The 12351-nt window shown below is 38.7% G+C and overlaps 1 protein-coding gene across 9 annotated transcripts in view; it reads left to right on the top strand.

Moving 5' to 3' along the window:
• Positions 1–12351, top strand: part of LOC132402058 (zinc finger protein GLIS3-like) — a 371909-nt gene that overhangs the window by 238414 nt on the left and 121144 nt on the right. The gene's annotated exons all lie outside the window — the stretch shown is intronic.

Below are 12351 nucleotides of genomic sequence, written 5' to 3'. Positions count from 1 at the left end.
TCTTATTAAATAGGGATACTTGCATTGGAAGCAATTCAGAGAATGTTCGCCAGATTGATTCCTGGAATAATGGGATGATATTCGATGTAGATTCTGAGAAGATATTTCTCCTCATGGAAAATCTAAAATGAGGGACCATTGTTTCTGTGTAACTGGTTGTCCATTAAAGACCAGAATAGGAGAAATATCTTCTTAGGTGAATCTTTGGAATTCTTCAAGCAGAATAATATTACTATTCAAACAGGGATTTTTGGTTTAAAAAGTTAGGGGGAATAGACAAGAAGATGGAACTGAGGCCAAGGTTGGATCAGATCAGTTGTGATTTTATACTGATAACTGAGCTGTGATTTTATTGATGGTGGAGCTAGGACTAGGGGCTGTTTGCATACCCTTTTCTTCCTCATGTATTTTATGTCCTTTGAAATCCATGCTGGCTACTAATAAATAATTAAACTATAAAATGACCATTTAATATTTAGATGCCTATAATTACTGAGATTAATTGACTCCCTTTACAAAGTAGAAATTATATTAGTTTTCTCTCATCTAATACACACATAGTCTTGAGATCCATGATGAAAAGAATAAAATGCATTACTGGATTGAAGTTACTTTTTTTCCATTTGATCTTTGTTGATCTTTGAGCTGGCCAAGGCTCCAACAATGGACATAACCATTACATTACATTAGTCAGGTTGTCTTTCTGAAGCATTTTGACTGTATTTCGAATCCAGGTTTTCCAATGGTACTAATTTTATAGAGTATTTTATTCAAAGCCTCACATAAGACCAGTGTATGGTACTTTTGGTGTAGCACATGTCAAGATATTTTGCACTAAAGTATAAAACAGAATTTGTCCATAAGCTATAGGTGACCAAAAGCTTAGTCAAAGACATGGGTTTTAACAAGTATTTTCAAAAGGGAAAGAGAAGCAGAGAAGTTTAGTGACGGAACTTAGGAGTTTGGAGCTCTGATAACAGAAAACAGTGTTGGCAATGGTAGACCAATTAAGTTCCAGTTCAAAATAATTTATTATCAAAGTACATATATGTCACCATATGCTACCTTTTGATTCATTTTCTTGCAGGCAGTTACCCAAGAAAGGAAATGCAATAGAATTTTACAAAAAAGTATAATCAGACAAAGACAATCAACGTTCAGAATAAACTGTGCAAATAAGAAAAGATACTGAGAATATGAGTTGCAAAGAGGCCCTGAAAGTGAATTAAGTTCTACTATAGTTAAGAGGCAATTGGAGGAGCACAGATATCTTGGATGGTTGTAGATTACAGAGATAGAGATGGCTGAGGGCATGGAAGAACTTGGTAAACAATGATGAGATTTCTAAAATCTAATAATTGTTCACCTGATAAACAAAATAGGTCACCAAGTGCAGAGGTGAAATGTTATTAGGTCATGGACAACAGAGTTTCAGATTACCTTAAACTCCCGAGGTAGAACAATGGTTGGATGAAGTGTGTTGGAAGAGTCAATTTTGAATTTATCAAAGGGCCCAGGGTTTGGGTAGCAAATGAATTGAGATGGGGCAAAGTCAGGCCAATTTGTGGCAGTGTAAATGGCATTCTAAGTGATCCAAAATTCTTTCCAGGATTAAAATTGACTTGGAAATTGTGAGAAATTTGTTCAGCTTTGAAGAGGTGCCGGGGATGGAGTTGAAGCTTGGGGAGTGGAATTTGTGAAGGGGACTGAGCCAATGCTTGATTGACATATTAATTTTGAGATTGCATTGCTTATTAATGGCTTTCTCATCAGCTGGTGGTTTTCAGCTCATGATTCTGCTGCCTGTTAATTAAGGAATTTCTTGGATTGGTAGTATTTGTTGATGTTTGCAGGACAGAGTGTTGGATTTATTAGAGGCGATTAATCTGGAAAAATAAATCTTGATGTCTGGCTTACACAGTGATAGAGTTAGCCTTTGTAAACATGGATTTGTCTGATGGTATGTGTATATGACCTGTCTTTATAAGAGAATGATATTTATCTTTGGTAAAGTCACAGGAGATTGTCCTTAGCCAGATAGAAGAACATAAATGCAGAAGGAGTTTGTTATGAGCTGCTGGAAGCAGGATCAATAGAGCATGCAGGAACAGTAAGTAATATCAGTTTTGGAGATTTAACAGCATTTGGTTAACAAGTTGACAAGGTTGGGTCAGGGAAGGTTGAGTGGAGCAAGAAGACTCACAAGCAAGACCATGGGAATTGCACCATTTTAAAATTCAAAACCTTAGAGCTTAGCTAAAGTAACAAATGAAAAAGATTTTTTTTTGCAGCAGGAAATAAAGAAAACTGCACTCTTTTGCTGACATCTAAACGAAGAACTCCTGTTAGTATTCATTGTGAAATCAGAAGTGTTTTTTAATACGTGTTCCTAGTTGTTGTGAGCATAGGAATTATTGTCCTGCCGACTCCTGTTGCTTTAATCTATGTATAATAATTGGATGACTTGAAGGCATAGTGTATTGACGTGCTGTGCTGCCCCTTGCTGTGTTGTGCTGTGGTGTGCCAAACTGAGCTATGCCATTATCCCGCTTAATATTTCTAGCATGGATACTGATCTCAGCTCTATCCTGTCCACCTTTGCAGAGGTAGTAGGTGGAGCCCTTGCACAGAAAGGAAAAGACCCTTCCTCCACTCATCTAGCCTTCATTATCTCTCACAACTCCTTGCAAGATGCAGTGGATTATATAGTGAAGCTTAGCACAGAGAAATGGAAAGATAATTATAGCAGTAGTATTAAAATTAACATCATTTAAAGTAATTTAACAGCTTGAAGTATGAACGGCACTTTTAAATGAATATTATTTCCAGTTGTTCCTGTACTGTATTTCCAACATTTTGAGATTATCTCAGGAAACATGTCAGCCACTGGTACTTTGTCAATTGGATTACATCTCAAATTTATCCCCTGTTGCTCCCAATGTTTTGTAGTAGCCCTCGCTCAGGAACTAATTTCCTTGCCAACTTACCTCGAGCACTATGAACCTGAATCTAAAATGTTAGCAGAGAGTGGTTTTTTCAAGTTTCTCTCTTTAATAGAGCTCTATATTTCCTGTCTTATTTTTAAAATGTGGCTCACAATGGCTTTCTTGGCAGCTTCTCGATTTGGCAGTGAACTAGAGTGGACCAAATAAAAGGGCAATATTTATAACCCCAAAACCACTGGCATCATTCCCCTGGCATGTTTCTGAAATTCTAGCTATCTGCTTTTTGCCTGGACAACTTAGTAAGTCAAAGGAGTTTTAGTTACATTCACAGCTGGTTTATTACTTGTGTTATTATAAAATAAACTTTGCCAAAAATCCTTTGTCCTATCCCAGAAAAAAAAGTGAATATATGCTTGAGAACCTGGTGTTGTCAGATTTATAGTTTTTCCTCAACTTTTCTCTCTTTTTTTCTTTTCTTTCTAGTGGCTCTCAGTGATTGGTTGTGTGATTCTAGATTCTGAGAGTCAATAGGATGTTTAACACAAGACAGAAAAGTACAAGCCTTCTCTCTCTATATATCCTTACAAATGCACCTTCTAAAATCAATCATTAAATAGCAGACTGGACATGGAAATGTTCCTTTTGATAGCACAGAGTATTTTGTAGCATCATTGTCAATTGTAGATAATGCCTGTTGTCAACTGGCTTGGTATTATTTTGGTCTATTAACTAGCAGAGCTGTGGAGGGAGCTGTCGTGTGGTATTTTCCTAGCAATGTGGTTACATCTGCTCGCACCTAGTTAACATGTTAAATAATCTGAATTTCAGAACTTCATGTATTTTGTGGTTATGGGTCACCTGTGGAAGCTGTTGATCTAGCAGACAGGAGAGTTGCTGTTCTCACCACACAGTAAAAAGTTGAATAATTAAACTTTAAACCTTTATGACTGTGTTAGTAAATCATAGTTATGGATGGTGAAATATCATGTTTGTTCTGTAGGAATGGCTTGTAGAGAAGTCTTTGAAACTTGCAGTTCACCCAAACTGAAAACTCTTTCAGACAACAAACTGTCTTTCATCAGTTGGAAGCAAGGATGGAATTTCTGAAATGTGCTTTAATAGGATGAAACTAATAATTCCTTGTATTATTATTGTACATAAATATTCTAACAGCCACAAGCAAAATTAATTTGCTTTTCTTCTCAGTAGTAAAAAAGACTTGTAAAACACTAAATTGCCCAGTGGTCTTAGTTTTGTTTGGCGATGCAATGTGGTCACAGGTCCTGTGGCCCAACAAGCCTGCACAGCCTAGTTACACCTATGTGACCAATCAACCTACTAACCTGCACATCTTTAGAATGTGTGGAAGCAACCCACACAGTCACAGGGAGAACGTGCAAACTCCAGTGGAATTGAACCTGGGTCACTGGCGCCGTAATACTGTTACACTAACTGCTATGCTAATGTGCTGCCCCAACCAGGACCTCATTCTCAGCCAGTTACAAAGATGATTAACAATGGAGGAAGCCAAGGTCATAATCATTTAAAGAGTGAATGACTTTAATCCTGTCTTTCAGGGAATTCCCGACGTTACTGCAGAGAACATTCCTTTCCAGTCCTATGCAAATCACTCTGGCTCTTTAGTTTATCACTAAATCTATACTTTAATAGTTCTTAGTACTCAAAATCATTTGCATCTAAAGCAATATAATTTGATACCTCTGAATGTCGGAGAAATTTGAAAGCTTTTAGATTATATTCCGCCTGGGTAGCCTCCAGCCTAATGGTGTGAATATCGATTTCTCTTTCTGGTTTAAAAAAAATTCCCTTCTCCTCCCTTTTTTTATTCCTCACTCTGGCCTCTTACCTCTTCTCACCTGCCTGTCATCTCCTCCTCTTTCCCTTTCTCCCAAGGTCCACTCTCCTCTCCTATCAAATTCTCCCTCTCCAGCCCTTTACCTTTCCCACCCACCTGCCTTCACCTATCACTTTCTAGCTGTTCTCCTTTCCCTCCCATCACCTTTTTATTATGGTGCCTTCACCATTCCTTTCCAGTCCTGAAGAAGGGTCTTGGCCCAAAAGACCGATTTGCAAAACATCTCATTTCCATGGATGCTGCCTGACCTGCTGGGGGGGGGGGGGGGGGTGTGTTTGTGTGTGTGGCTTGAAACTATTTCATCCTGTTTTGATAGTAGGGAACTCAGGGGGCAGTACGATAGCCTGAAGCATTTTCACTAGAGTTCCATCATACCTCATTGGAGGCCTCCTGGTCAATAAATCAGCTGGATCATCCTTCTGTAAATGGCTGAGATAATGTGAGTGGTTGAAGACTGCAAGTAGTGAGTTAGTTGATTGGACCAAGTCCACAGGTTCAGGTGACACCATGGAGAAGGTGGAGAAAAGGGTACTGATCATAACTTCTGTGAGGTCAGATCATTTCTGTTCATCTAATCTTCCTGAGCTAAAGATGCCCATTGGGTGGGTTGTGGGCTTGACCATTAAATTGGAGCTAATTTCAACAAAGTCCTTCTCAGTGAGAACACTGTCAGTTATCAGAAACCACTTAAAATAACTTCATTGATATCAGTGTAAGCGCAGATTGAGTGCTGGTAGTCCTCGTTGCCTGTTACAGTCATTGTACACCAGCTTTGACCCCAAAATTTTGGATTCCTACTCTTTTTAAAAGCCTTTTTCAGTGCTGGCAAAACAAAGTGATTGATTTATGAAATAGTTTGCACTAATCTGTGGAGCATGAATATTGATATACAAATATGCATTTTCTTTGACCACAAGGGATCCCTTATTTGAAATGCATGGCACTAGTCAAATTAAGATGCCAAATTGTTGTCACGTGGCTCTTGAAGGATATATTGCATGAATAAATGTGAAATTGACTTCATAAATTGTATCATATTTGTATCTGACACAAACTTTGGATCGGTTAAGTTTAATGTTTAATCTTTACCTCATGTCAGCAAAATAAAAGATATAGTCATTGACTTCATGAAGGGGGACAGTGCATATGCTCCTGTTTACTCAATGGCACTGAGCCAAGAGGGTTGAGAGCTTCAAGTTCCTAGGAGTGAACATCAACAATAGCTTGTCGCGGTCTAGTCACATAGACACCATGGCCAAGAAATCTCACCGGTGCCTCTACTTCCTTAAGAGGCTAAAGAAATTTGACTCTCACTGATTATTATTGAGGTGCTGTAGAAAGAATCCTATCTGGGTGCTTGGTGTGGCAATGCTCTGCCTGCGACTGCAAGAAGCTGCAGGGAGTTGCGGACACAGCTCAGCACGTTGTAGAAACCAACCTCCCCTCCATGGACTCTGGCTATACTTCTTACTTCAGCCAGCATCATAAAAGACTCCACTCACCCCAGGCATTCTTTCTCTTCTCCTCTCTCATTGGGTAGAAGATACCATTAGGCTCCAGGACAGCTTCTATTCCACTGTTATAAGACTATTGAATAGTTTCCTGGTACAGCAAGATGGACCTTTGGCTTCACAATTTACTTGCTATGACCTTGCACCTGCACTGCGCTTTCTCCATAACTGTGATACTTTGTTCCACACTCTATTATTGTTTTAATTTGTACCACCTCAATGCACTGTTGTAATACATTGATCTGTACGAGGATTATATGACAAGCTTTCCCACAGTACTTCAGTAAGTGACAATTATAAACCAATTTACCAATTGATTATTTATTTACGACTGAATGAGAAGGAAAAAAAAAACATATGAAAAGCTTCTAGTATTTAATTCTGTCCCTTTCCTGATGCTGTTCATCTGTATTGAGTGTGAGATCTGTGGGTACAGTATGTCAGTGAAAGAAGCACATTCATAGTGGAGTTTCAGATTGCCTGAAAAACCCATGAAGGTTTTCAGCCAATAAAGTGTCACTTTAATTCAGTTGTATTTATGGTATTTGTTAGCAAGGATAACATGAAGGGAGTAACATGGAAGTAAAAGCCCTTAAGCTTAATATGTTTATGGAAAAGCTTAAGGAAAAATAACAAATTAGGTGTTCAAAAACACACAATTCAAGTTGAAGGTGATGTTATAGGACATGTAGGAAAGTGGAAAAGTTAAGTGGGAAAATAGAGTAAGCTGACTGTATGTGATTTTAAAGAAGTGTTATGATAAAGCTAGAATTACACGTAATTGTCCGTGGGAAATATATGATGTGCTGTTGATAGTGATTGGCGTTTTATCTAATTTTGCACATTACCTGTTGCAATATTGTTTCACCATGGACACTGCTCACATTGCTGCATGGACTTTACCGGGAGACAAAACAGTGACGTGAAGCAGTGGACAGGGTACAGAATGGATGGAGTAAAGAAAATAAATAGATCTGAACACTGGCCTTTAGGAAAGGAATGACTGGATAAGGTAGTGGTTTGCATTTGTATCCATAAGATATAGGAGCAGAATTAGGCCATTTTGCCCATTGAATCTGCTCCGCCATTTCATCATGGCTGTTCCAATTTTTCTCTCAGCCCCAATCTCTTGACTTCTCCCTGCAGCCCTGGCTAATCAAGAATCTATCAACCTCTGCCTTAAATATACATAAAGACTTGGCTTCCACAGCAGCCTGTGGCAAAGGATTTCCCAGATTCACCACTCCCTGGCTAAAGAACTTCCTCCTCAACTCTGTTCTAAAAGGACGCCCTTTCTATTCTGAGGCTCTGTCCTCTGGTCTTAGGCTCTCTGACCATAGGAAACATCCTCTCCATATACACTCTATCAAGGTGTTTCACCATTCAGCGAGTTTCAATTGGGTCACCCTTCAGAATTCTAGTGAATACAGGCCCAGAGACGTCAAACACATGTCATATGACAAGCCATTCAATCCTGGAATTATTTTCATGAACCACCTTTGAACCCTCTCCAGTTTCAGCACATCCCTTTTAAGATAAGGGGCCCAAAACTGCTCTCAGTACTCCAAGTGATGCCTCACCAGTACTTTATGAATCTCAACATTATAGCATTGCTTTTACATTCTAGTCCTCTTGCAGTGAATGCTAACATGGCATTTACCTTCCTCACCACAAACTCAACCTGCAAATTAACCTTTAGGAAATTCTGCACAAGGAATTCCAAATCTTTGTGCCTCAGTTTTTTGTATTTTCCCTCCACTTAGAAAATAGTTAAGCCTTTCATTTCTTGTACCAAACTGCATGACCATACACTTCCTGACACTGTATTCCATCTGCCATTTCTTTGCCCAATCTATCCTCCTTTAGGCTCTCTACTTCCTCAAAACTACCTGCTCCTCCACCTATCTTCGTATCATCTGCAAACCTTGCAACAAAGCCATCAATTCTACCAAATGTCACCTACTCATAACTCCAGAACATCCCAAAGCTTTTCACAGACTATTCAGAATCTTTGACATGAAGTCCCCATTATAATATAGAGAACAAGATGGCAGAAGCAGCAATGTATTTTATCAGATCATATACTGTATCTATTGGCAGGAGGGTAAGAGAATCTCCTGTTGTTCTTTGAAAAATGGTGCAGCATCCTTTTTATCCACCCACTCTGGGTTGAACATCTTAACTGATTTAACACCTCAGTGGTGGGCCAGATTGTACTGAGGGTTAGCTGGTTCTCTGTGGAGGAGTGCTTTCCAGGCTTTTCTACCTTTCTCCTGCAGCAATCAGTAAGTATGGAATGTGCTAGAGATTAAATCCTGGCACATCAGTGGTAAATCCAGGGGATGGCATTGCTGCCTTTTCTAGTGCATAATTTGAATTAGAAATACTGATCTTCCTTAAAATGCAAATTTAAGGAAGATTTTTGTTTACTTTCTTTGCTTCACTGTTTCATTGTATATGTATTGTTCTTAATTATTTAATTATAGTTGAATGTGTCTTAAAATAAATTCATTACATTTTAAGATTTTCCAATCAATTTAAGTTAATGTCAATTGCCATAGATACTTATAAAACAATGAAACGGAATTTGCCGTCAGGGCTTTGCTGGGAGCGCGGTCTCATGATTTAACATCGCAAGGGTTAGTCGCTAGTTTCAGCTTGCTATGCTTGAGTGTGTGTGTGTGTGTGTGTGTGTGATTAGATCAAGCATCATCCATCCCTCTATCTTCCGCAATGGGATAACCTTTCAATGTTGCATTGAAGTGTCAGACTCAGTGATGTGAAGAAGTGTCTGGTGTGGGACTTGAACCCACAATCTCTGACTGAGAGTTGAAAGTGCTATTAATTCATACCAGGCTGAGGCCTTAAATAAAAAACAGGGGACTGAATTAATGAAGGAGAAAACAGAATCATGTGAGATGGTCAGAAAAAAGGCAGAATATAATCAGAAAATAGAGCACATAAACTAAGGTTGAAAGATTGAAATAAAATAAGAACGGCCTATTTATTCTTTTCTATAGATGCTGCTTTGCCTGCCGAGTTCCTCCGGCATTTTGTATGTGTTATTTGGATTTCCAGCATCTGCAGATTTTCTCTTGCTTGTGATTGGACATTTATTATATTAAGTGTGTGGAGCAATGAGAAAATCCTGTCTTATGTAATGCTCTCCAAATTTCTTTGTGTTCTCCATTACTACATAATTTAATATTTAGCACAGAGAATGGTTTACATTCCCTTAGTGTGGGATTCTATCCATGGTCCTCAATAATGATTAACTATCTTCCCTAATTACCTGCTTCCACACCTCCTCTATTGTTAAAATTACCTGCAAGCTAGTTGGTTCCTTCTATTATGCCAAATACTTTTTTTCAACAGCTGTTGCTTTTTGTTAACTCTGATTAAAACTGTTCCCATATCAGCATGGTAGTAATCAGTTTAACTTGCCTCTTGTTGTTTTTCAGTTTTTATATGTTGGAACTTCAGAATGCCTCTGTACCTTCCTTTCCTTTTACAATCTATAGACTTTTTAAGCTTGCGTTTGGGATGATCTTACAAAAGTTTATTTACATTGCCCTACTCTCTTTAATCTTGTTGGTCTCCTGCACTATGGGATTTGGCCCTTCACCCAGTATGAGACTGAATGTCCATATCCGATAGACTTGCATAACTTCAGTAATATAATCTGTCCTTCAGTCACAAATAGATTTTGAAATTGATGTAGATTTCTTTGGTGGCACAAAATGATTGTGATAATTTAATGTAACACACCTGGTCCAGTCCCTTGGTTGGTTTTAAGGACTAAATGTCTTTCCCTTTTTCAAATTAGATTCAGGTTTAAATTACAAAGATGGAAAATTAAATTCCTCTGTCATGTCTGAATGATGAAAGCACCAGCCTGCGTCTAAGTTTCATTCAACGCCGTCCAAACGTACTTTTAGCTTGAAGTAAAGGAATAACAAGGACTGAAGTAATTTTAGGAAACAGCAGGTCATGACCTACTGCTGTTACATTTCTTTCTTCATTAACTTTTAAGAAAACCTGAAGAAACATCTTATATTTTGTTCAATAGGACCAGTACATTTTGCTGTGTAAAGAAAGGGACAATAATTCTGTTGTTGCTAATGATATTATAAGTACGTTTGTAAAACTTTCCATAACAATCAAAACCATGCTTGAAAGAAGTTTGTTTAGTGCTTCACTGAAGTCAGGAAATGTTAAGAGAGGAAACAGTCAGTGAAAGGTTGTTCCTTCAATATTCTAAAGTAATATCACATAACTAAATGGCGGCAGATAGAAAAGTCCTCCAGCATTTTCAATTCGGGGTCAGACTGATTTTTGGCATTCTCTCTGCCTATCCTCTATCCCATTAATTCATTAGAGTAAAAAAAAAATCATCATTGTTAGCTTTGTAGTGTATACACCCTGGCAGGTTCTGAGTTGAGGAGGGATATTGAGGCTCTGGTCAGGGAAAAAGAGGCATATGATGGGGATAGGCAGCTGGGATCAAGTGATGAACTTCTGGTGAAGAGTCTCGGCACGAAAGGTCGGCTATACTCTTTTCCACAGACGCTGCCTGGCCAGCTGATTTCCTCCAGCATTTTGTGTGTGTTACCGAACAGGAGTATAAAAGGTATAAAGAACTCTTAAGTGTACTCTCCGAGGAGAGGGAAAAGAGGATATGAGAGAGCTTGGCCTGAAAAGGTAAAGGAAAATTCTGAGAGATTATATGTGTATATTAAGAGAGAGAATAGTTTCCCTTAAAGATGAGTGTGGTTGTCAATGTGTGGAGCCACAGGAAGTGGGTAAGGTTTTAAATTCATATTTTCATCTGTGGGAGAAAATTATGGAAGCTAAGGAAATTAATAGTGATGTCTTGGAACACATCCACATTACAAAAGAGGAGGTGATGGTAGAGGGTGCTAGTGGAAGGTTGTTTTCCCCGGAAGCCTGTGGCCAATGGTTTGCTTCAGGGATAGTTTGTCTATATTAACAAATTGGATGTGAATTTAGCTGACATGGTTTGTAAGTTTATAGATTCCATCAAAATTGATTATCTAGTGAAGAAGGTTATCTAGATCAACGAGGAAACCGGGCCACATATTGGCAGATGGAATTTAAATCAAACAAAAATGATTGCATTTTGTTAAGTTAAACCATAGCACAATTTGAGAAGTAAATGGTAGGACCCTGGAGACTGAAGAACAGGGAGATCTAGGTGCACAGATTCCTGAAAGTGGCGACACAGGTGTGCACGATGGTGAAGAAGGTCTTTGCATGCTTTCCTTCATTGGCCAGGGTGTTGAGTACAGGGATTGGGATGTCATGTGCAACTGTACAAGTCGTTGGTGAGACCACACTTAACACTAACTGACGCTTATACAAGTACATGGATGGGAAAGATTTTGAGGGATATGGACCAAACACAAGTACATGGATCTAGCTCAGGTAGATAACATGGGCAAGCTGGGCTAAAGGGTCTGCTTCTATAATGTGTAACTCATTGACTCTACTCCATATTGAAATAATATGCAAAAGGAAAAGGTAAAACACAGAGTCCTGGAGGATGTGCCTGGTTTATAAGTTGTTTTCACTTACTCTTGGAACTTGATATCCCTTTTTTCTCATTTCTGACTTATTTTGAGTTATTAATGCACCAAGTTTAAACCATGAATTGTGATGAATGGAGATGTTTTATTTGTTGCAGCTGTCTTCCTCCCACCTTCCAGACTTGGCTGAACCAGACTCAAAAGCCTTCTGAGTCTTGCGTGCATCAGCATTTCTGTCGGCGTGTACTCTGTTGTGGAGTGTAGAGTTGATCTGTACCTTAAAAAAACAATTCCAGATTACACAGCGAACCCATATTTTCCTTACATAAGTTGCTTCTTCTCTATTTCTGTATTGCTTCTTGCTCTACATTTTTAGGATGTTGTACTGATCTAGCCTTGCACACAGATTACCTGTCCTTTCCACTTGAAGCTGAACATTTCATTGCTCTGAACCACTATACTTATGAAGGATG

This window comes from Hypanus sabinus, chromosome 11 (assembly GCF_030144855.1).
Source record: "Hypanus sabinus isolate sHypSab1 chromosome 11, sHypSab1.hap1, whole genome shotgun sequence".
Classification (NCBI taxonomy): Eukaryota; Metazoa; Chordata; class Chondrichthyes; order Myliobatiformes; family Dasyatidae; genus Hypanus; species Hypanus sabinus.
This window is presented reverse-complemented; position numbering and strand designations above follow the sequence as displayed.